General features: G+C 43.6%; 1 long non-coding RNA gene across 1 annotated transcript in view; it reads left to right on the top strand.

The window, feature by feature from the left end:
* The window catches only part of LOC124556557, a 295085-nt gene that overhangs the window by 107285 nt on the left and 161025 nt on the right, over positions 1–26775 (top strand). The window contains exon 2 of the long non-coding RNA XR_006968620.1: positions 13973–14082. This is a non-coding gene — a long non-coding RNA (uncharacterized LOC124556557). The remainder of the gene's footprint in view (positions 1–13972; positions 14083–26775) is intronic.

Below are 26775 nucleotides of genomic sequence, written 5' to 3'. Positions count from 1 at the left end.
TTTAACTAGACTGCTAATTCACTAAAGGCGGCTGATGCTGACTAAACTGTGGTTACTAGACACCTCTTGTTGGAAACATTGAAAGTAAACACTAACTGTCTCTGGACTGTATTCAAAACAAATACGGAATCTATGGAACACTATTACTAGTACTCGAAAAGTAAAGCTTCCTAAAACCAAAAACACACGGAAAAAGAAGTGACAAGTAAGAAAAACACAGTTAATACTTCAACGAAATCATCACGTTGGTCTTGCTTCACGACTCCATGCAGGTAACATGTGACGTGTTCAAGTCATCAGTCGAAATCTTGTAGAACGGTCCATGTGTGACTGCTACTGCTGCTGCGAGATCGTCTACATTTTTGAGACCGGTTGACACGCGCAGATAGTGAAACCTCTTCAATGGTGAGTTCATTTCGAACCGTTTGTTGCCGACCAGTAAGCACATCGTCGTCCAGACTGTCTCCCCGTTAGGAAAAATTTCGGTGCCACCTAAAAACAACACTGCGAGTCAATGCACCGTCCCGTAAACGCATCATCTGAAACGCTTAGGTAGCGGTTTTGCCTGATTCTGGCAGAACCTGACATTTGTCGGTTGTCCCAACTGCGACAATCTCGAGTATTGAGGCGTGCAGTCAAATCACCGTCACAACAACCGTAATTCTGCTTACAGTGCATTCATTCAACTATCTCTTACTGGGATGAGAGATTAACTGACAAGGTACCATATCACGACACTGTCTGTGAGCTGTAGTTGACAACACGACCGCTATGCACTCAGTCTCAGAACTTAATGACTGAACAACTTATTTGAAGAAGGCTTTCCACTTACTTATGATACACAAAAGGTGGTGTATGTTTGCACTCTCCCTCGATTTTTTGGAGTGCTTTTGCAATGCGAACTGATATCCGAACCCAAGTCTATACTTCTTTCACGTTGCGTTGTATGAGGGGGAGGGGGACACTTGACTTATCCCGCACCTCATTCCACTTTTCTTGCTTCATTAGAGAATGGTGCGCCGGTAAAACGACTGTCGGGAATAATCTATAAGAGCTTCAATTTCTCAGACTTGTAGTATCTTCATCGTTTTAATAGATGTCCTTGCATAGAAGTAATATAGGTTTCTTGAAATTATTGCAACCAGTCATCTTTTATTTTGTGGCTAAGTGTGTGAACTACAGTAAAATTATCGTCACTGGAAAGCCAACCAACGGATAATAATAACTCTACATGATTCCCACACTGCTGCAAACAATCAGTAAACATGTACCATCTGGTGATGAATCGCTAGGTGGTTAGAAACCGGTAATGGGATAAGAAGAACTGAAGAAAAAAAACAAAAGGCGACTGGTTGCAGTAATTTCAAGAAAATTTTACTCATCACAGTCGCAGTTTTCCTCATACATAATGCATAAAAGTTTTAGAAGTAATACTTTGTTTGACTCTTCTCGAAATGTGAGCTTTCAGTATTTTAACAGTAGGCGACTTTTTGATGCCCAGCACCAGCCACTGGAGACACATCAGCATATCAGAGATGCTTACGAAACGATTCTTTGACGATGGCCACTGTTCTTCTTTGAGTCATCTCTTCTTTCTTCCTTATTTGCATCTGGCAAGGGCCTCAGGCTGCTGCACAATACTCAAAGAAAGCCGTACAAAGGTTTCGTAAGCTACCTCATTCGTGGGTGGTTGTCATTTCTTAAAATTTTACCAGGCTTTTATCGTTCCTGCATCTAGTAGTAGGTGGTCATGTTTCAGTTTACGTCATTGTGGGCGCATTCTCCGCTAAATTTACCTATAGAGACTGTTTGCAGTGACTGATGACATGATGTATAATTGAACAGCAGTAGTATTTCCACTTATTTATGCACATTACGTTATATCTGTTATGTCGTCTCGTTGTCTCTGTAGAGCTGTACCACGAGAAGCAAGGAGAGAATATTGTTTGATGGCCAGTATCCTCTTTCTATAACACAAACGGCATGGATAGATTAATTGGGTTCTTTATTCATAAGAATGGAAAGCTTGCTTAACTCAAAATATTCGTTGTGATACAAGATCTTCTGTATAGTCCACGTTAGCCTCACTGCTGGTGTAGTGCAAAGTCCGATATGTTCACAATTACGGTTGCTATGTGCTGCCTATCCATGTGTTAGTTGCAGAGCTAACTCCTACTGCGATTCCCGCTTGGCTGCGACTGATGACACTGGAACTTAATCGGTGCGACAGATTGCGACAGACTCCCCTCCGGTCCGTGGCGACGGTCTGAATACTGGCGGCCGAGAGGGCGTTGTCGGCGCGTTTCCTGTGTGTCTGTTGTTGGCCTCTATCTATCGTCTCGCACCTCTTTGCCGCATGGTGTGCTAGCGCCAGCTTACGCCAACACAATATTCCTTATGGTTGAGTCGACTGCCTGTCCCCATACCTAGCATTGATATTCTGGCGGCCTTCATGCATGTTGATTCTGTTTTCCAGGGGTGCCACTTTCATATACACAGAAAGCCTCATAGTGCTCTATAAATTTCCACCAGGTCATATATCCATACGAAAGTAGTAACAACACCATAATACTACAGGTGGGTATGCCCAAAACTGTTTATACCTTTCTGCTTTCTCTCCATTAAGAACAAAGTCTAGACCTCAATGATAGGCGGGTGCTCGATGAATATTTTACTAATAGAATCCAGTACAATATACTAGACGACGAATGTCCAACAGGAAAGGAGGTAACATCGTCTGCGTCACAAGAAAGCTTGCAAGTGGGCTAGTGCCTTCGGAGATTCGACTGCCAGAGCAAGCAGCAGCTCTTCTTCTGTTTCTTCCGCCTTTGCCCCGCATCGGCGCAGGGTCGGCATCGTTAATAAGGAATTTTGCAAAGTTAATTTTAAGGGGTGGCCGGATGCCCTTCTTAATGCTATCTCATTATCTCACCGAACGGTAATGTGCTCCCCAATTGTTTGCGTGTAGTCTTGTTCATGTGGAAGTGAGTGAAAGTTTTTCGAAATGTTTGCAGATCGTGTAACCAAAGCAACACTTTGGCGCCAGCTCAGTATTCAGCTAGTGGGATGTGGTAAAGCGCCTAAAGACACATCCCGGCTGGCCGGAACACATATCCTTGTCGTTAATCTTCCGTGTGTATATGATCCGGGGCCGGTGCACCTCCCTGTCCCGGAAGCTTCCCCTTGAAATGACGGCTATACTGGGGGGTGCAAGTACTATCTATAAACCATTATTTAGTAACACTATACCTTGTTAAAAACAAATACTTGATGTAATAAACGATTTCCTAACGCAATATTAATTTGAAAAAGAATAGCAGATTAACTCAATAGCTTCAACTTACAAAATAACACGCAACTAATAATAAGTAGGCATATACCGTAAAACTGAACTTCAAGCGCTGTTAAAAATCACTCATAAGATCGAACAAAATAACAAGAGGATAATAGTGAGTCCGACTTTATCTCTTCTCCTGACTGTTTGAAATATTAAATGTCGTGCATATTACTTCGTTGACTCTCGCCTTCTCTGACGCAAGTAGGAATCCATTGGCGTTAGTGGGGTCTGAAATGTATCGTGCAACACGGCGGTGTGTAACCTAATTATGTCGGTGTACTGCGAGACCCTAAGAAAACTGAAAGCGCGATTTCGAAGAGTTCGTTCTGACATGAAGCACCCTTCCCTTCAGCCGGCCAGAGTGGCCGATCAGTTGTAGGCGCTACAGTCTGGAACCGCGCGACCACTACGGTCGCAGGTTCGAATCCGGCCTCGGGCATGGATGTGTGTGATGTCCTTAGGTTAGTTAGGTTTAAGTAGTTCTAAGTTCTAGGGGACTGATGACCTCAGAAGTTAAGTCTCATAGTGCTCAGAGCCATATAAACCCTTCCCTTCAGCATGACAATGTCTGAGCACAAACGAACGCCGCGACATCTGCAACAATCCGACGCCTTCGGTTCACTATCATCGATCACCCCCCACACATTCCCAACTTTTCCCTATCCGATTTCCATACATTTCTAAATTTAAACATCACCATCGAGGACTGCATTTTGATAGTGATAAAGCGATGAAGGCAGAGGTAGTGGCTCCATCAAGGAAGTCAAACATTCTACAGTGACGCTATCAGCTACCTGGTTTCTTCCTGGGAAAAGTTTTTCGTGCGTAGCGTGACTGTGTTGAGAAATAAACATACAGACGTAAAGAATAAAGAAATAGAATGTTAATAAAGTTCATTTAAAAAGCTTTAAGGCATAGAAAATTAGGAGGAATTACTTTTCAGCACATCCTCGAATATATCCAGTTTTATTTTATGATGACATTCTCTAGACCTTTTAGGCGCAGCTTGTATGTTGAACCATTCATGAATATTCCCGTTGTCAACGTCGCTTATGTCCGTGTATTTCCACATATCGTCTCTAAAATGACATCGGTAGAGAGCAGTGTCCCGCTAAGGCGAAGGTACGAGTTCTGAACCTTGCCCCGACACTCAGTTTTAAACTGCTTGAAAGTTTCAAACCAGTGTTCCTTGGTTGCAGGGTGAAGATTCGTTCTGGGAGTTATCTCCCAGGTTTTTGCATTCATGAGATTTATTGATTGCTCAAAATTCACGGTAAATATAAAGGAAACCAGAGTGTAGACGGTGCTGGAACGAGTGCAGTACCTATGTCTCCGACAGTACTGACACAAATGAATTTCTAATGATCCACACTTAATTCGGCGGCGATCTGGCTCACAGCCGACCGCTGATCTCTGCGTATGACTCAGTCGAGGTAACGTGAACACTTGAGGCCATCCTGTGTGACTATTTAGACGTGTGGAAAAATTTCTTCCGCGAAGTATACGATCCACCCTAGATACTGTAACGGAAACTGTTTATTGTGTGATATCTGATATATTAGGTCTACAACTTTGCTTCCGCCGTTTTGCAATAGACGGCAGTAGTGGAAAGTAGTGGTGCAAGTCGTTTGTCGTCAGTGTAATATAGTAAGCGTAGGCATTTGAGAACATAACGCCATCAAAATATCAGTCGATTTTTGATTGCATCATAAAGTTATTCTCGACTGAATACGTTAACTTATGAGCCCATTTCTCGTCGTCTGCGGGAGGCTTTAATTTTCTGCTTTGATATGAAGAAATCTGCAGCTGAGGCTCATAAGAAGCTGGGTAAGACCTGTGATGAGACGCCTGTTAGTGACAGAACTTCGCAGAAAATGGTTTCCATGCTTCAAGAATGGTGTTTTTGGCGTTGAAGACCGGCAAGGTTGTGAAAGAAAGAAAACTTTCGAGGCCGCTGCAACCGACGGGAACTATCACAGGAGATCGTTATCGAAAGCAACTGATGTGTTTGAGCCGAGCACTGAAAGACAAACGACCACACGACAGCGATAGACATGAAAAAATGATTTTGCAGCATGACAGTGCACGGCCCCATGTCGAAAATCCCGTCAAAACGTACTTGGAAACGTTGAAATGGTAAGTTCTACCCCACCCGCTGTATTCTCCAGATATTCCTCCCTCTGACTGACACCTTTCTCGATCTATCACACACGACCTAGCTGATAGCACTTGCGGTCATATGAAGTGCAAAATTGGACCGATTCATGGTTCTCCTCTAAAGACGCCCAGTTTATACATTGCGGGATTCGTATGCTGCCCTAAAGCTAGGAAAAAGGAGTGGACAACGATGGCCAAAACTTTGAATCGTAAATTTTTTGTAAGTTTTTCACAGTAAAGACTCGGACACCGAGTAAAAACGGCGGAAGCAAAGTTGTAGACCTAGTAATACGACCAACACGTCTATCACCTATTATCATCCCACATTCGAAGTCGGTTAACTCGTACCATACACCCGCCTTTACTACATATAAATCTCTAATACGTTGTTCATACACTGATGTCCCAAATCATAATGATCACTGCCCACCGGGACAAAGAATACCGACTGCTGGCGTTGCGGGCACGTGACAAGGTAAGGAAAGTATTTAAGTGCCCGCATCTCGTGGTCGTGCGGTAGCGTTCTCGCTTCCCACGCCCGGGTTTCCGGGTTCGATTCCCGGTGGGGTCAGGGATTTTCTCTGCCTCGTGATGGCTGGGTGTTGTGTGCTGTCCTTAGGTTAGTTAAGTTTAAGTAGTTCTAAGTTCTAGGGGACTGATGACCATAGATGTTAAGTCCCATAGTGCTCAGAGCCATTTGACCCATTTTTGAAAGTATTTAAGTGGAGCAGAGACGGATGGGAATAGTTTTACCGACAATATGACCCCAAACGGGGAAAGCAACTGACATAAGCATCTTTGCCAAAGGGCAAATTTTCATGGCCCGGCGCCTGAGAACGAGCATATCAGAACGGCGAAGCTGGTGACTGTTAGCGTTCTACTGCCGCGAGCGCCAATGAAAAGTGATTGACGGACGGTGAAACCGCTAGTAGGCGACAACGTGTTGGACGCTACGCCTCATCATAGAACGAGGAGGTCGGAGCTTGCCTGCCGTGTAAAACTGGGTCGACGCTATCTGTGTCATACCTGACGACAGAGTACAATACTGCAGCAGGAACCAATGTTTCGAAGCACACTGTTAAGCACACATGGCTCAACATGAGACAACGCAGCAGACGACCTCTATGCTTCCCCATGTTGATTCAACGGCATCGCCAACTAAGACTGCAGTGGGCACATTATCATCGAAACTGGACCGTGGAACAAAGGAAACATGTCAGCTGTTTGCATGAATCATGTTTCCTGTTTCAGTAACCTACAACGGACTTCACATATCCATGCCACGGGACAACCAGTGCTGTATTGCGGCGGACTATTATGTAGGTGCCGGCCAGAGTGGCCGAACGGTTCTAGGCGCTACAGTCTGGATCCGCGCGACCGCTACGGTCGCAGGTTCGAATCCTGCCTCGGGCATGGATGTGTGTGATGTCCTTAGGTTAGTTAGGTTTAAGTAGTTCTAAGTTCTAGGGGACTGATGACCTCAGTAGTTAAGTCCCATAGTGATCAGAGCCATTTCATTATGTAGGTGGTCATAATGTTTTGGCTCCTCACTGTATATCCTGCTCACACACGCGCCATGCGCCGGATCTAGTTAGCCACCCCAGTCGGGTGTCACACACGGTACATCTTCAGATCGGACAACCTCTACCGTGGCTTTTGGTCACTCTGCAGACTCACAGTGCTTACGTACCGTGCGGTACTCTGTACATCTCAAGCACTCGCATGTACGGTCATCGTGAGGAAATCGTCAAAAGTATTTCTGTACGGATTTAGTTAAATCTATACACAGTGTTTTTCTGATTGACAGTAATTTTTTGGGAAAAAGAGGTGGCATGTATGCTACAATAGTTATTCACTCTTAATTTGATCAACATCTGTCCACAGATCCATCCAATGAAAGTGGAGCAGGAGAATCGTATGGCGATAGTCTACGTCCAGCGTAGCACTCCACGCAAATACTGTGGGCGTGACGCAGGCTGCTATTGATTTCTGGTCGGCGCCAGAGGCAGCTGTGAGGAGCTCCAGTCTAGGGTGCGAGCACTGTCTGATGACGAGGAACTTTGCGCCAATACCTCTCCTTCCGTTACATGAAATGCTTCACAGTTGCGAATGTGGGCAACCATCAGCTTTTTAATGGAATGACAGTGATAATTTGAGTCGAACCGATATTCGAACCCGGATTTCCCTCTCATTGCAAGCGGTCACCTTACAATTATGCTAGCCGAGTAGGCCTCTCAGCCAGATCCCAACTTCCAAATGTCGTCAACTATGTGTCTAAAACCTGCACAAGTACATCCATTATGTATATTCCCGTACAGGGAAGACATTTTAAATGAAAGCCTGTGTTCTTCAGGAATACTATGCAAGGTCCCTTCGGAGACGAATGCATGTCCGAAGGAACATTGCATCGTGTTTATGAACACAGGCACTGAAATATCGTGTTCTCCTTCCTTTGCCGGATAAATACACTGAAGAGAAAACTAAACTGGTACAGCTGCATAATATCGCGTAGGGCCCCCGCGAGCACGCAGAAGTGCCGTAACATGACGTGGCGTGGACTCGGCTAATGTCTGAAGTAGTTCAAAATGGTTCAAATGGCTCTGAGCACTATGGGACTTAACTTCTGAGGTCATCACTCCCCTAGAACGTAGAACTACTTAAACCTAATTAACCCAAGGACATCACACACATCCATGCCCGAGGCAGGATTCGAACCTGCGACCGTAGCGGTCGTGCGTTCCAAACTGCAGCGCCTAGAACCGCTCAGCCACTCCGGCCGGCCGTCTGAAGTAGTGTTGGAGGGAACTCACACCATGAATTCTGCAGGGCTGTCCATAAATCCGTAAGACTAAGAGGGGGTGGACATCTTTTATGAACAGCACCTTGCAAGGCATTCCAGATATACTCAATAATGTTAATGTCTGGGGAGTTTGGTTGCCAGCGAAAGTTTTTAAACTCAGGAGAGTGTTCCTGGAGCTACTCTGCAGCAATTGTAGACGTGTGGGGTGTCGCATTGTTGCTGGAATTGCCCAAGTACGTCGGAACGCACAATGGACATGAATGGATGCAGGTAATCAGACAGGATGCGTACGTACGTGTCACCTGTCCGAGTCGTGTCTAGACGTATCAGGGACCCCATATCACTTCAACTGCACACGCCCCATACCGTTACTGAGCCTCTAGAAGCTTGAACAGTCCTCTGCTGCCATGCAGGGTCCATGGAGTCCTGAGGTTGTCTCCATACTCGTACATGTCCATCCACTCGATACAATTTGAAACGAGACTCGCTTGACCAGGCAACATGTTTCCAGTCATCAACAGGCCATTGTCGGTATTGGCGGGTGCAGGCGAGGCATAAAGCTTTGTGTCGTGCGGTCATCAAGGGTATACGAGTGGACCTTCGGCTCCGAAAGCCCATATCGTTGATGTTTCGTTGAATGGTTCGCGCGCTGACACTTGTTGATGGCCCAGCACTGAAATCTGTAGCAATTTGCGGAAGGGTTGCACTTCTGTCACTTTGAGCGATTCTCTTCAGTCGTCGTTAGTCCCTTTGTTGCAGGATCTTTTTCCAGCCGCAGCGATGTCGGAGATTTGATGTTTTACCGGATTCCTGATATTCATGGTACACTCGTGAAATGGTGGTACCGGAGAATCCCCACTTCATTTCTATCTCGGATATTCTGTCCCATCGCTCGTGCAGCGACTGTAACACCACGTCCAAACTCACTGAAATCTTGACAACCTGTCATTGCAGCAGCAGTAACCGATCTAACAACTGTGCCAGACGTGTTCTAAAGACGTGGCCGACCGCAATGCTGAATTGTGCCTTTCTACATTTCTCTGTGTTTGAATACGAATTTCTTTGGCGCTTCAGTGTGTTTACAGTACAATGTTGTCACCAATAGGTTTCCAACTGTCTGTCTTTGAGTTGAATACTATCGCCAAATTGTGTGTTATTGACTATGGCTAGTAAACAAAACATTCAACACCCATTACTTATTAAATCAGGGCAGAGGTATACTAAAATACATGCGTAAACTCATAATCAAAAAAATATTAGTTTTTAAGACAGGAGACAGTTACGCAGTCATCATGTGAGAAAAGGTCTACACATTATATAGCGACGACTTTATTAAGCTCCCACGTGATAAAGGATTAGAAGCTGCGAAGGGTGTTATCATTTAGAAGTCTGGTTGTCATCAGATGGTAGAAAACGGATGATATGAAAAACCAAATTAGTCCAGAGTAAATGTGCAATACTTCAACTGAAATAGGAAAACCATAAATACTGCCTACAAGACCATAGTTGAAAACTTAGCTTTTTAGGACCTAAGCTGCAAATACTTGAGAACTAAAGAAGATTACTCGCATTGGAAATGGACTTCGGAAACAGGAGGTAGATCGTGACGACTCGGCACGGTCAAGATACATTTCAGCAAACAACTGCACCACTGACCTAAAGGTTTGGTGACGTTTCCCTAAACAAAATCCATATCCTCTTCTTCGACTGTCGTGTACACTGTAAAAATCTGCATAGTTTCACGAGCTATTGTCTGATCGCTACAACAGCAGAGGGCTTCAGCGGCACGGGTTAAATACGAAACGAATACCTGGCACAACTGTTTGCTCACATTTGGAACAGTAGTGAGGGTGTTCGTACGACCTCTCAGCTTTACGACAGGTCAGTGGTTTGAGACGGTATATCTTGTTGTTATTTCGTAAATTTCCACGCATGCCACGTCCTTCCGGTACTCTTCGAAAGCACTTTCAACTGCCACAGAAAAAGTTAGATACTTCCATTAAAAATAATCCGTTATAATTCGACGGTTATAAACGTTAACAATTACTGTCGTGCATCAGAAAAATTCGACAAGGTGTCAGTTGTTACAAGTAAAAATCACACCTGTATACATTTACTCGTTTTGGATATATTTTGTTTCGAGTGATTCAACTTGGGTGCATCAGTCTGTATGTTCAAAAGTTTGTGGGAGGATTTTCAACTATAGTGTAAAGGAAAAGAATATACGTTTTTCACCTTTTTTACGTCTTCATGGACCACGTCACGAAGGATCTGTGGGAAGAGTGTTAGTGTGTCCATTCTTTCCAAGAGAATTTTTATTTTATTTTGCGCTTCATTGAAATTGTGCACACTATGGTTCTATGGAACGATCAGAGTATCTACTCCCTGGTAATCGCATAACAGAGTTGGTTGTTAAGTGCGAAGCAAACTATTTCACCAGAGTGCAGGTTTATATTAAAACAAAGACAAAAGACAAAACCACGCAGTGTCAGTATTTGAGTGCATTCACATATATAGAATCTAGACGAAGACGTGATCCTAAAACAGTAAATAGAGACTATCGAGCTTACTCGTGCAAATATGTACACATCAAAAGAGTTTTGCATCATCCCGGTTCCCAGAACTCCTGACGATAGACGTTGACTATGGATATTGTATCACAGTCCCTTTGACTGTTCAGAGATGTCACTAAACCCACCCAAAGATGTAAACAACCATGCATGAGAAGCGCCTCTTACACGGAGGAGTTCCAACAGCCGATCAGTTCCAGTCATTCCATCAGGAAGGAGGTACACGGCTCGTGTTGTCTGTAGTTAATCGTGCCTAGACGGTCAGTACCACGGTTCGATCCGTCCGCATTGTTATTTTGTACCAGAAAGGGCTCTCAACAAGAGAAGGGTCCAGGCGTGTCGGAGTGAACCAAAACGGCGTTGTTCGGACATGGGGGAGATACAGAGAGACAGGAACTGTCGATAACATGCCTCGCTCAGGCCGCCGAAGGGCTACTACTGCAGTGGATGACCGCTACCTACGGATTATGGCTCTGAGGAACCCTGATAGCAACGCTTTTCGTACAGCCACAGGACGTCTTGTTACAACTCATACTGTGCGCAATAGGCTGCATGATGCGCAACTTCAGCCCCGGCGTCCATGGCGATGTCCATCTTTGCAGCCACGACACCATGCAGCGCGGTATAGATGGGCCCAACAACGTGCCGAATGGACCGCTCAGTATTGGCATCACGTTCGCTTCACCGATGAGTGTCGCATATACCTTCAACCACATAATCGTCGGAGACGTGTTTGGAGGCAATCCGGTCAGGCTGAACGCCTTACACACACTTTCCAGCGAGTACAGCAAGGTGGAGGTTCCCTGATGTTTTGGAGTGGCATTATGTGGTGCCGACGTACGCCACTGGTGGTCCCGGAAGGCGCCGTAACGGCTGTACGATACGTGAATGCCATTCTTCGATCGATAGTGCAACCATATCGGCAGCATATTGGTGAGGCATTCGTCTTAATGGAAGACAAGTCGCTCCCTCCATCGTGCACATCTTGTGAATGACTTTCTTCAGGATAACGACATCGCTCGACTAGAGTGGCCAGCATGTTCTCCAGACATGAACATTATCGAACATGCCTGGGGTAGATTGAAAAGGGCTGTTTATAGACGACGTTACCCACCAACTACTCTGGTGGATCTACTCTCAATCGCCGTTGATGAGTGGGACAATCCTGACCAACAATGCCTTGATGAACTTGTGGATAGTATACCACGAAGAATACACGCATGCATCAATGCAAGAGGACGTGCTACTGGGTATTAGAGGTACCGGTGTGTACAGCAACCTGGACCACCACCTATGAAGGTCTCGCTGTATGATGGCACAACATGCAATGTGTGGTTTTCATAGGCAATAAAAAGGGCGGAAATGATGTTTATGTTGATCTCTATTCCAATTTTCTGTACAGGTTCCGGAACTCTTGGAACCGAGGTGATGCAAAACTTTTTTTTAAGTGTGTAGGATGAGGTAAGGTGACTTCGAGATAACAGATTTTGTCACATGATGGATAAGAAGATGTGTCATTGACATTTGGCAAGTCTCTGCTCGGCTCCCCCCGTCGGAGGTTCGAGACCTCCCTCTCGCATGGGTGTGTGTGTTGTTCTTAGCGTAAGTTAGTTTAAGTTAGATTAAGTAGTGCGTGAGCTGAGGGACCGATGACGTCAGCAGTTTGGTCCCATAAGACCTTACCATAAATTTCCAAAATTACCAAAAGTCTCTGCTAAAAACGTCGTCATAATCTTCATTTTCAATCTAGGTCATACATTTTTATCATTTTTCCCTTCATATATCACGGTCTTGTCTCTATTTTCGTTTTTAACTTTTCAGTTCTAGAGGGACTTTTCATGGATGTTTCCACTGTTGGTGTTCGTTCAATATTCTGCTATCTTTCGATTTCTTTTGTGCGATGGCTATAAAATTTTCTGTTCCAGCATCAACATTTTTCATTCTGCCTGACGTATTATATCGATTAGTAGCTATTAAAATTTTCACGTCCGCAATTTAGCAATGCCAATAGTTCCTGTTTAAATTCAAAGATGTAGGTTCTTACAGCAGTGTCAGAGTAGTAACCATCTTGAAAATTTTCAGACATGTCTTTTTACGTGTTTTATTGTTTAGATGCTTACTGGTTTCATCACCTTCCTCTTAAGCCCCCATATCGTGAACATAATACGTACAACATTCAAGTTTTTCATTATGTTTCATTTGTGCTCATGTTTTCATAATGACAGTTTTACTTCAAAAAAGATTTATGTCTCAGAGACACTATTACCTATTCCCTAGCCGATATTTTCACACCGTATTTGTGACATGTGTTGTGTTCCTATTTCGAAGTCATTTTCTCCTCAGAATACCAATGTGAAGTTGTCAAAATAAGTAACTGATTTGTGCGTAGAGAACTGATTCAACTGTATCCATAAAATAATTACTTTAGAACCAGACATCTATCTGTATTTCAAAAGGAGAGGATAAATTGCATGTTTGTCTCAGACCTTCCTTTATAATTATTAGTTCTGCTAACTTGCCACCACCATCAATCACAATTGCTTTATTTACATAAATAATATTAACTTGAAAATGAGAGGCTACTGTTATTGTTGATGATTCATGATGTCCCATTTTTTTCCTTTGATTTTCTTAAAGCCTTTCTCGAAGTCAGCCAAAGATGAACGTGTTTCTAAGTTGACTCCTTATTTTTTTGACACGTTGAAGCAAAAAGATAATGCACTGCACGGGAACACGTTTCCCTGAAATCCATTTTTCTCCTCAGTGAGTTGCTTACCTGACGAACTGCGTAGATCATATACAGGCGTAACAATTTCGTTCCTCGCCTGATGTTCGTGATGAAAAGAAGGAAAAAATACAATAACAGAAAACACATTCGTGAAATCCGTAAATGTGGCGCAGACAACTGATTCCTTCTGTACTGCGTACACACGATTGCGTAATTCTGTCCGAAAGTGAAGTTTCTGCTCATTATTTTGTCAAAGTTCATACGCAAATCGGAATGAACTCCATGAAGCACTATTTTATATTACATCCAGTTCCCGAAACTGACACTAACAAGTCTATAAATAGATTGTGTGCGACATTAGGTGATGTCTTCTGTTTCAGGCGTTGTCTGCCAGGAAGAAGACTTGACGTGTATGAATTCCTACTGATCCGGCATAGTCGCTTCCCATCTATGCAGGAAGACATCAAGATCACTATCGCCTGGCGCAATGGTGAGTGAAAGGTTTAATTTTCTTTCCCCATATGTTAGAATGTTAGCAAGAAGATACTTCACCGACATAGTAACTGAGAATAATCTTTGAGTTTTGCTATAAGCGTCTGAGTGTTAAGAAAATAATTACCCCTACCATCAAATAGCGCACAAAGGAAAAGACGCTGCTTATAGAAGTGGAAACCTACCCTGTCCAATCACATTGTGAGTACCTGTCAAAAGGCTGAAAATCCACCTTTTGGAGCGCGGACCGCTGCGCAACGTGTAGAAATAGTCAGCGAGGTTCTGGAACGAAACGACAGGGATGTAGAGTGATACAGACTCCAGGGTACTGGCAGCTGCGCTAGTTTTCTCGGTTTAGGAGCGATGGCGCAAAAAGTCCGATCGAGATGGTCCCGCATATTCCCGTTTGTGTTTTAATCCGGAGAATTTGGTGGCCAGGGAGTACGGTAACTCATCCTGCTGCTCTTTGCACCTCGCATGTAGTCTGAAAGCTGTGTGACACTTTGAATTGTCTTGCTGGTAGATGCCATGATGCCTAGGGAAAATAAATTACATGTAGGGGTCACCATGGTCACCAAGAATGGATCACAATGACGAGATCACCCAGGGAATGTCCTCCCCCCTGTGGCCTCCGGACGATTGTTGCAGGGTGTTTTGCTTTCAGATGCTTCACGCCGTACATGCCAACGGTCATTTCTGCAGTGGAGCATAAAACGTGATTAATCTGTAAAGGTCACCTGTCGCCACTCAGTGGATGTCCCGTTGTGGTACTGGCATGCAAATTCTAGCCTTCGTTGCCGATGAACCACAGTCAGCATGGGTACATGATCCAGGACCTGTTACGCAGGCCGACACACAGAAACATTTGCTGAATGCTTGCTGACGAGACACTGTTGGTAGGCCCTTGGTGCATCTGGGAGGCGATGCCCACATTAATATGCCATCTCCTTGAGCTCCACCCGTACACACCTCTGAAGCCGTTGTTCATCCTTATCTTGAATGGCCTGGGGTGCACCACAGTTGCCCCGGCGCCTGTTTTGGATAGCGGCATTTTGCCATTCGCCGTATACTTTAACCACGGCAACACGCGAACAGTTTCGGAACTTAGCCGTTTCGGAAATACTTCCACCCTTGGCCCGAAAACCAATGATGATACTCTTCTGGACGTCTGATAAATCGCTCTGTTTCAAAATTATGACAACGACTGCACTGCTTCCCCCAGACAGTCTTTATATACTTTCCACTGCTAGTGCTGTCATCTGACGTCTGTGTGTGGTTATTACACGTTGAAATCGAACGAAAGCGATGGTCACATTAATATGCCTGTATCGTGTAATTCACTACACACATCTCCTTGAGCTCCACTAGACTATTTTGTGTATGAGGACAAAAGGAAAAAATATGTATATTTCAGCACTTCGTGTCCCCTGAGCGTGTGAAGAAGCCCCATCGTTGTTGCCTTCTGGCTCAAGAAGACGTCCGTAGTAAGCTGCTCATCCACTGACAGTGAACTGGTGGATCAGCTTCAATCACAGTCGCATACTGATATGCAACGACAAACAATTCCTACCGCACTGGGAGGGACGTATATCATCGTTTAAGGTAGGTAATTTGTGCGAGAGTCACTCACTCTTCCATAAACAAGTGTGTACTGATGGGAATTACAGCGTTGTATCTGGGCTTTAACTAAATTATTCTCTGTCGGATAAAATCTGTTCAGTTTTCAAGTCGAGTCATTTCAGTCACAATCCTCTATCTTTCGACAGCCGTCCACACATTCATTAGGAGTTTACTGACTACTGTGGCTAGCCAGTCAGCCAAGAGATCATTACTGAGCTATTTTTTTCCACATTGTGGTGGAGCTTAAAACTATGGTCGTTTATCCCATCTACCGGTTTTCCTTTATTTACTTTACACGTGACTTACCTTGGTTCTCTTTGTTTACTTGTGGTCTTGTAGTTGCCGGTAGTTGAAATGCGCAGCAGGTAGGGCCAACGGGTACTGATCTGCTGATTACCCCAACGCCTGGATGGGAATGTTCAGTGAAGTGGTATCTTTAGTTCTGTTTCAGGCTCTCATAGATGCAGTTTGTCGCACACTGAGAATCGTTTAAAATCTGGAACGTAAACATAGTACGCAACTAACAAATGTTTCCTTGTAATTAAGAAATTAAAATGTTTCATTCAGTGGTTTATTTGTTATTTCTCTTCCACATGTGTTTATAACGGATTCCACAAAGTTTCATTCTCCTGCAGTTACTCGTTCTTTATGGGGGTCCTCGCAGGTAGTGATCTACTAATTATAATGATCCTGTACCATGCCCAGTGAAACGAATATATAAGATAACGCACGTTGCTTTCGACCAAGGTACTGGTGTACCCCGGACTACAGCTGGTGATAGTACGACCGGAACGTAGCGCCAGGCGAAGAGGGTCTGTGTCTTGTCTTTCTTGTCTAGGTTGTATGCCAGACGGTTTGTGGTGGGTGAGGACAGTTCGTCTAATCGTCGTTGCTGTTGACGTCGGAGCATGTGGTGGCTCCTGCTCTTACTCAGGAGGAGCGCGATACGATCAGCTTATAGAACCAACTGCCAGTTCGTGGACTGTGGCACGTCGCTTGTGAAGAGTACATGTAACACCGATCCCAGTACAGCGCGGGTCTCCCTTCGTGTAGATAGTACCGATCCAGTGCGGATGCGGAAGGACCGGCCCTAGAGTACCAGGGCACAGTGTGGAAATCATTTCTTACACTACAAGTTCCGTAAGAGGGAAGTACCAGTAGTTCATCACAACATTACTAGACAATGTCGTCTCTTTACTGTAATATGAGGCCACTGTTATTTCTTTCTTGTTTCCAAAAGGATGTGTATTGTGAATAAAACAATTTCGGAAGAAGAAATTTGAAGTCAATAACTAATTTCCGATTAAAAGTGCACATTTTGAAACTATAAATACTGGCAGAAATAACTGTTTTATCAGATTTTGTCAGTATAAGCGTTAATTTTATGGAGTCCCAGTCGTCCATCTCGTGTCTTCGTATTCTCCATACCTGACACATTATTTCATAAATAACATGATGTCTCACAATGAAAAGTGAGGGTCATGGCAACGCAGTATTTTCTTTCACATGTTTTCTGTTAAAAGTTCGTTGACGTGATCATTTTCCGCTGCAAGTATATAAATAATCCTTTTAGAAAATCAAAAGCCCTTATCCTATTGCAATATTGGATTTTCTTCCCAGAGGCGTTTCGCCTCTTACGTTAAAGACATCTTCATTATTCTTTTTTGAAACATACTTATCTGTCCTTTAATGTAAATATGAAACGCCTCTAAAGGTAAATACTTTACCGCAACAAGAAAAAGGCGTTTTAATTTATAAAACGAATGTTTTTTTATTGGTCTTCTTATGAAGTAACCACAATGCGCAGTCAGCTGTTATCTGAACCATAACATAATGCTTATTAAACTACCATAACATGGTTATTCTTCGAGGCTTTAAGCAGAAAGTGTGCAGCATAATTTCATGTTTATGTGAGAAACTTTCTGGCTTCCCATGTAGTGACTGATAGCTCGGTAACCTATGACACATTTCACTATTAATATGTGCACTGGGCGATGATGGTATAAAAGGATCTGCGGCTCTGAGTGAACCTCAGTGGTTGCTGTGTTGAAATATTTGTATGCTGAGCCCAGTGCTTTGCCGCTCATAAGAATACCTTCTTAAAAGTGTGGACGCGTAATTTTTTGTCCTAGGTGTAGGAAACGTGGAACTGGAGAAAGTAATTTACAGTCAGTTAATTTCTAGAGATGGTTGTCAAAATCTGCTTATTGAGAAATGTTAAATCTAAAAGTTAAAAACAACGTATTACAAAATAAAAATGTCTTTCACTGTTTAAAGTTATGGTTCAAATGGCTCTGAGCACTATGGGACTTAACATCTGAGGTCATCAGTACCGTTTAAAGTTAATCACACATATTTAATGTGTTATTCCTCAGTTTCTGCACACTGTATTTCATCAATGATAAAACTTCCTAACCTTGCAAATTCCAATTTTCTCTAGATTTCACATTAAATTGTAAGTTTTTCCATAACTGGAATAGGTGATTAGATGATTTATAATGGGTGAAGTTTCCACGGAGATTCGGAATTAGATGGTAGGGCCGGAGTCATACTTAATGCGGGGGGCATTTCTAATTTCAAAGTGTGTGGGAATTGATTTCGGACTCCACATCTTCCTTATATTCGTCCTCACAGTTGAATATTTTATGCTTACTACTCAGATATTCTGCAATTGCTAAAATGTTACTCTTGCTGAGCAAAAATATTTTCCTACCTTTATTAACACTCCTTGTAACACACGTAATCATTGATGATATCGCAGCCCTACGACTACCAAAACTCTCCTCTTCCTAACAGGATTATAAAAGTTCGTGTCTGTTTCTTGCTAGGAGATCGAAGACGTTTCCTCACGAGTCAATTCTCTAAGTATCTGTTCAAAGTAATTTTCATAAAGCCATTATAAATGATCTTACACGAATTAATGTCTCTAACAACATTTTTAATCGCGTGACTGTCACATTCTACAATGGCAAAGTGAATTATCCCATTATTAGAATAGCACGATCGAGAAACTCTCAGGATATGCGGCATGTTCTGTCTTACTATTCTGCTATTACAGTTCCCGGCACAAGAAGTCCATGAAAACATCCGATTACCATGATTGACCAACCTTTGATACTTAAATGCGTCCAGATTATTTCTCATGCGGAATCCGTGATAACCTCACTAGTCTTGTGGCATGAGCTTCAAGCAAGCCTTCGCAGCCAACTGGGTGACATGCGGGCAGCCACTGACGTAACTCTGCAGCTGGGCTCTGCTATACTGCTGATACAGCACCTTGCATCGTGGTATTCTGCCCTCGGTGACTGACTAGGCTGTTGCAGTAACACAAAGTGGCATTTCCATAGCCTACCACACGATGGGCGTTTATTTCTTGTCATAACACAACTGACTGCCACGAGTTTAAGTGTTCCCAGCTCGGCCAGAAGCAACATCCATTTGGCGTCATGCATTCATTCGACCGGCGCAGCTCTGCGCCAGTCATCGAACGAACATAGGACTAAGCTACTCTAGCCTCATCGAACAGCATCATTAACTAGCCGAAGTTGCTGATCTGCAAGTGGCCAACTAGCATCGATGATTCCAGGGTTCCAACAGGATGCATATATGCGAGGACACCCAGAGCGTGCCATCACCTGACACTCCAGTTAGTCTCAAAGGGTATTGGGTTCGGCGTGTAGCCTGCGCAGGTTCAGCCAGCGAGTCAGAGTCGATCGCCTTCCGCCTGGCTTGGCCTTACGCCAGCAAGTCCGCAAGACCTCTTGGATGAGCTTCGTCGCTGCCTGCCGCTAACTGCCGGTGCCTCAGCACACATCACCCTCCGTCTTCTAGCCATGGGTCAATGAAGTCGGAGTACTCTATAGAAGGCGAAAATGTTCCTGTTGACTAAACGTTCTTGGCTCCTTCTTCGCCACAGTACCGTCGAACCTATTCCACAACTACCGCTCACGTAACACTGCAGCAAAAACCGGTCAGCCTGTAACGTAGAAGTCAGAAGAGGCTACCATTTGCGTCTAACCTGTCTTTGTGAAATATATTTTAGTCTAACTTTAGAAAATCGTCACTATTCAATTCGAGTTTCAGTTAACTTTTTGTTATTAATAAAATGCGTGCATTTTGATCTGCAGAAATTCATACCATTTCTGCGACGTTACCATGAATGCTACTTCAGTCTGTTTCTCTATTCCCGATCTGTGCGGATGAACGCTCTGAGTGTAATGTGGCTGATATAGCTCCAATTTCGGCAGGCAGATCATTACTAACCCGAAAGATGGTTCTTTTAACCAAATAAACCGCCATGCTCACGCCTCATATACTTTGCTATAAGAGTAGCCGTAAAGTTCTGGATCCTAAAATGCGAAATTCGCATCCGAGATGGTCGCAAATTCGTCCGAGCCTTGGTTTTTACTACTAATAACAGGCTTCACTTCAGAGCAGGGCGACCGACTCTGGATACGATGCTGCAAGCAGTTAACTGCTCTTGCAACCTGCATGCAACGCCATCTGCCTTCACCAACCCAACCAAACGCCTAAGTGAATAGAACTCAGGCACTAAGCATCACTCGTGCCAACACGAGCTTCAGTTTGCAGCTGTGTGCAACCCAGTGTTTTCAATAGCCATCAGCAGAGCCCCCTCCACATCTCGAATGAGACGTCTCAGCAAACGTAACGAATGTACACTGGTCTCCATTCCCGACTTGCTGCTATTCACATTAGCAGCAGTATTACCCACTTAACGTTGGTGCTAACGATTACCAACCTGCCCATCCTCTGTGCTGTTTGTACTTGTCAGGAAAACGGGTCACTCGCCCAACAGACGAAGCATCCCTTACTGGCTCAGGTATGTTATCAATACTAGGCATCACCTTGTAACTGTTGCTGAGGTTTAAGAGGACAGCTGTGTCGCCAGATCCACTTAACCATATTCAAAGATTTGGAGGTCAGTAAGCCCATGTGATATTATGCCTCATGTGAGGTAACGGGCGAATTATGGCGCCCTGAAAATATTCTAAGTTCGGAGTTGGTGTGGCCGAGCTGGGGCCTCTCGGTGGGTCACGGCCCGGCAGCAACCACGTGGTGCCGAACATTAGCTTAGCAACCGCGTGATGCCGCACAATGACCGGTCCAGCCACGTGCCTGGGAATTCCATGGTAACGCTGTGTTGATGAAGGAGACTCGCTGGAAGTGCCAAAGATGGCGGACTTTGTGAAACCTTAATGGCAGATATTTCACAGTTCGTATAGAAATTAATAGTAGCCAGATGAATCATGATACCTCAAAGAGAAACATCTACAACACCATTATTTGCACGACGATTCTGATGGTGTAATCAGATTCTCAATATCTTCATTAGTTTAAAGCTTAGTATCTAACAATGAATTACACAAGTAACACCCAGCAACGAATTTCCAAAATCTAAACGATTATTCAGATATTGTCGATCGACGTGTCTTTAGAAAGCTATTAGTGTAAACCTAAATTGGTATAAATTGCAGGCATGTAGCTTGAATAGTACATGAGTTATTGGAGGTCAAAGTGGTCGATAACTATCCATTGCGTCAGGCTATAAGTACTCCACAGTGACACGAAAAACGGTAACACCATGTTTAGAAATATATTTATTCGTCTATGTCTTTGTTTGTATCCGATATATACTATTCATGAAGAAATTGGTCAATTATTTACTGTGTTTTAGAAAGCACAGAGACATAGGCTACTGACTTACTTCTGTTCTATTCTTTTGATATATGTTTATTTAATTGTTATGTATTTAATAATGTGTTTTATAGCGTGTTTATAGTCCAACCATAGGAATATTTATTTAATTTCAATTATTTAAATGTAAATCCAGTATTTCATATGTGTTTCATTATGTTTGTGTGGGTGCGTTGGCTTGAAGACATGGCGCGAGCGCTGTAGCCAATCACAGCGCTCGTGAATGGGGAGACCGGATGAAAGTGGGAGGTGCTTTAGTACAGCGCAGGACACGGAGAGGGCGGCACAGGACACAGCGAGTCTTGGACAGTACGGCGCGACTTGGCGGCAAAGACTTGGACAGTGGAGCAATTTGCACGTGGTCGTAAATATTCCGGAGTGCCGACGTGTGCTCTTGTGTGAATTCCGTGGCTTCTGCAGTGAAGACGTAGTGGGCGTTTAGAAGTGAATATCTCGTGAGGTATGTTGTTGTTCATAACTAATTATGGGCAATAGGAATCTATGGTTTCCCTGTTACTCAACTTATATTTTATTTAATTGCTGGACCATCAACACCAATAAGTGTTTTGCACAAATATACCATATTCTCAAAAGTAATTCTATCGTACTCACCATTTAAAGTCGTTAAAATAGTACCTGCAGATTTTATTTAGTTGCAATCTTTCATTTATAAGTTTCTACATTAATTCGCAATTACCGAGTGATAGGAACCTTCGACCATTCGATTCATATGCGGATTCATATTGTATACTGTAGACTCAGCAGTGTTTGGTTTGTAATGCGGCAACTAGACAACGAAACCAGCCAAAACGTTTAATATTGTAACTTTGAGTCGGAGGGTACATAGCTGAGGGCCATCACACCACCATCTTTTCATTTCCTTTTTCGAAAGCCCGCACCATAACATCTGATCCACGAAAACGATGTTCGATAATGTCCCTGGGGGTTCCCACCTCCCGCAATTTGAAGGTACATAATGCACCCAGAGGCACTGGAACATGACCGTACACTCACAGCTCGTGGCTATTTTTGACACTATACTCCTTCCCCATGTTAGTCTTTTTGGGAGTGGTTTCGGCGCTGGACTCGTTTTTGTGGATGATATTGCGTGATCGGATCGGACAGCGTGGGTAGAGGAGCTTTTGTAACGAATGGACTGGCCTACCGGTTTCCCCGACTTAATTCCAATCGAGAACGTGCAGGATGTGCTGGGCAGTCGTATTGCAGCACCCACACGTGTACCAACGACAATCCAGTCGCGCTGGTACAGGAACGGAACATCCTACCACAAGAAATCCGTACCAACTTTGTGACCAGCTTGGGGGTACATTGCACAGCATGCATTGCAGTCTGTGGTGATCACACACATTAAGACCCACGTCTCGCCTTTGGCAATGTCCAGGGAACCACCAGGAAATGCGCTGACTTCAGTGGACGCACAGTCTTTGAATAAAGGTCTCTACATCTACCTGAGTACTCTGCAATTTTCACTTAAGTGCTTGGCAGAGGGTTCATCGAACCACATTCATACTATTTCTCTACCGTTCCTCTCTCCAGCAGCATGTGGAAAAAAATGTATACACAAATCTTTCCATACGAGCTCTGATTTCTTATTTTGTTATGAAACTCATTTTTCCCTGTATAGGCTGAGAGCAGTAAAATATTTTCTCATTTAGATGAAAAAGTTGGTGATTGAAATTTCGTGATAAGATCTCGCCGCAACGAAAAACGCAGTTTTAATTATTGGGATGCATGCCCAGCGATTTTTACTCAGCGGTCGATTCTGACACCCAAAGATTTTGACGTGTGGCACTGGGGCCAGAGAGCACGGATCGGGGCGTTTGGTGAGGTTTAAGGGGAGCCGGCGAGCGAGCTGGAGTGAATTGCTCTCAATTGAACGCACGCTGCTATAGGCAAGCATTAGGATCACGTGTTGTGTACACGCCCATAGTGGCAACACAGCGTGAGCGGAGACGGGTGACTGCTGTCAACCAAAGAGAATGCGTCAGAGTGCAGGAGTGTTTTGGTGCAGGTCTTGTGGTGGCGGCTGCGATACGGCTTCGATTACGCTTTGCCTGTGGAACTAAGGTGAGCATTCCCGCGAACGTGAATGCGTGTCTGAGCTATGTTGTCCCACGCTTGCGTTAACTGTTGAAATTGTGAGACTGATTTGATCGGGTTCCTATGTTAAACATAGTTGTATTGAAAACATCATCCGTTAAAGTCGCCTTCTGTGGTACTCAACTGCATTTTTTCTGTTACAGTTTCTATGTGATCTGATCCTCTTGAAATTGTTATACAGTGTGCTGAGATACTGGCAGTTGCAAAAGACTACGTAAAACGTTCTGTTTGCTGTGTGTAAACTGATTGGAAATCAGGCGTACCGTGTGTAAGCACGGTTGGTTACTCGTGTGGAAAGCTCATATGTCTCCACTTCAGATTGATCTGTGTTATCCAATCTGTTTTTGCTTTTTTCAAAAGACATCAGAGCTTTAACTGTGTTGCTATTTGCTTTCTCTTATTTAATCGCAGCCGTGATATTTAGCAAGTGTTCAAAGTGTTTATGAAGCCCTTGATTTATTCCTGTCGTTATTATTGAAGGAACTGTAAAAGTTTTATTGTAAACAGTAACAGTAAGTCTTCCTCCATGAGTTATCACAACCGTGTTTATTCAGAATGTAAACTGTACCTAACATTTCCTTATGTCTGATAGTTCTTCCCGTCCGTTGCAGCTTAAAGGATACTGAACTATTAACTCTGTTAGGCTGTGTGTTTGGTATTGGCCAGTCAGAGGCGTTTTCCTTGAAGTTTTATTTACTCAGCTGTTGGTCAGTAACGTCAGCATTTTTCATGCTGTCTCTTACTTCTAAATATGTAATGTTTTCACAAGTCAGTTACAGCCGTCCTTGCTTAATGAAAGCTTGTATATTTATAGGCTTAAACAGCCAGCTCATTCCGGCCGTTCTTCCGGCAAAAATACGCTTTGTATTCTGTTGAAATTAATAACCTGTTCAAACTTTTTGCATGAACATTTTTCTGAAGAAACTGCTCTTAATGCTTCCGGACGTTGCTCTATTTAACCTGAACGAAACTTTATTTTTCAAATAACTAAATTTTCTCAGCTGGGTTTGAGTCGGCCATGGCAATCCTGCCTATTTCAAATTTCTTGTTCATTTTACTGGCCGTTTGGAATAAAAGGAAAATTGCACTCAAATAATTTGCAAAGCCTATGGTTTATGTTCTTACTAGGAAGGGCATACCTCTCCCTGTATCTAACGTTTGCTTTCATGTGAAATGGTATTTTCAGAAAATCTCACGGTTACCACTCGGGGACTACGGTGTCCAAGCAAACCCGCTCTAAGATTAAGTACTACCCATACCCTTCGCCTCCTGGGTACGTGACGGATTGCCAGCCCAACCTGCTTTTCGTATCCATCGTCTTCTTCCCTGTTTCGTAACGATAAAAAAACGCGCTGCCTTTCTTCCAATTTTTTCGACATTCTTTATCATACATATCTTATAAGGATCCTAAACCGCACCTCAGTACTGCAGCAGTGGACAAACAAGCGTAGTGTGGGAAATGTACTCAGAGATATTACATCTGAGTTCTGCTAATGTTCTGTAATTTGCATTCCCCATAAAGGCAATTAGTTCAAATGACAGCCTTTAAATTTGATTTGTCGTATAACCGAACTTTGCTTTTTAGTACTCAATTTGATGATAAATCACATTTTAGTCAATTGTCACTTTTCACGCTATGCAGAGGATATCTACTTCAAAGTTATTTTGGCAAATGCTCTTGGTTCGAATTCTGGAATATTTAGTCTTTGGTGAAGGAATTTCAGACCTGTTTAGTAACTCTGCATTAGTGTCACTGTCATAGGTAATATCATTGCTATCGCGTTATAAAGGTGTCTTGCCGCTCGTGTACTTTATATCATGAGAATCTGGATTTTCTCCCAAGTGTCGACAGTTCCGTCGTGTGGTGGTGGAAGGGGTAAGTGGCGCTGCCACTGCAGGATTAGAGGATCTGAGAGAAGAACGTTTCGTTCTTAGTTTTCCCGTGATGACTAAAGGCCATGTGTGCCTCGTACCCATCAGCTGCTATGGTATAACGTTCAAACAGAAGTAACATGGATTCTTGAATGCACTTTATAGGGACGGTAATCCGCAAACGCGTTACATATTTGAAGCAAGAGATATGAAGTCAAATTAGGGCTGTTACAGTGCAACACAGTCGGTAGAACGAAAATGGCATTCAAAACATTAAGTGAACATTTGTGATAGTGTCTCATACTATAGTGCGATGTAAGTATAATTACTCTAATTACTTCAAGTAATTAGTCACAGCGACCGAGCGAGGTGGCGCAGTGGTAAGACACTGGACTCGCATTCGGGAGGACGGAGGTTCAATCCCGCGTCCGGCCATCCTGATTTAGGTTTTCCGTGATTTCCCTAAATCACTCCAGGCAAATGCCGGGATGGTTCCTCTGAAAGGGCACGGCCGACTTCCTTCCCCATCCTTCCCTAATCCGATGAGACCGATGACCACGCTGTCTGGTCTCCTTCCCCAAAACCAACCAACCATTAGTCACAGCTTTCGTTGCCACCCTCAGTGACCCCAGTTTGAAATAGGAGTCGACACGAAATGTTTCTAATACTGCCGGCTTTCAACGATAAATTTTTGGTAGGTCATCGGCCATCTTATCACAACATTACTGTAGGTAATCTGTCAACTCTAGTTGGATTTTTTCCCCATCAGTCTTTCGGCTGGTTTGATGCGGTCCACTGCGAATTCAATTGTGCCGGTCTTTCCATCTTGGGGTAGTACTTGCAACCAACGTCTTCGATCATTTGCAGGATGTATTCGTATCTGCCTTCCTTTACAATTTTTACACTTGGCAGTTCTTTCTAGTACGATGGAACTTATTCCCTGGTGTCTCAACAGATGTACTGTCATCCTGTCCATTCTTATCAGTGTTCTCCATTTATTCTTTTCCTAGCCAATTCTGCAGAGAAAATCCTGATTTCTTACCTTAAGTCAATTTAATTTTAAACATTCTTTTGTAGCACTACATCCGAAATGCTTATTCTTCTGTTCTGCTTTACCAGTCTTTCACTACCATACAATCCTGTGCTCCAAACGTACATTCTCACAAATTTCTTCCTCAAATTGAATACTCTTCGGTACTAATAGACAACCTTGGCCAGGAATGCTGTTCTTGACGGTGCTAGTATACTTAGGTCCTCATTTCTCTCTGTCGCGTGGTATTTTATATCTAGGTAGCAGAATTCCTTGATGTTGTCTACTTAGTGATCACTAGATCAGATGTCAAATTTTTCGCCGTTCTCATTT

This window comes from Schistocerca americana, chromosome X (genome assembly GCF_021461395.2).
Source record: "Schistocerca americana isolate TAMUIC-IGC-003095 chromosome X, iqSchAmer2.1, whole genome shotgun sequence".
Lineage (NCBI taxonomy): Eukaryota > Metazoa > Arthropoda > Insecta > Orthoptera > Acrididae > Schistocerca > Schistocerca americana.
This window is presented reverse-complemented; position numbering and strand designations above follow the sequence as displayed.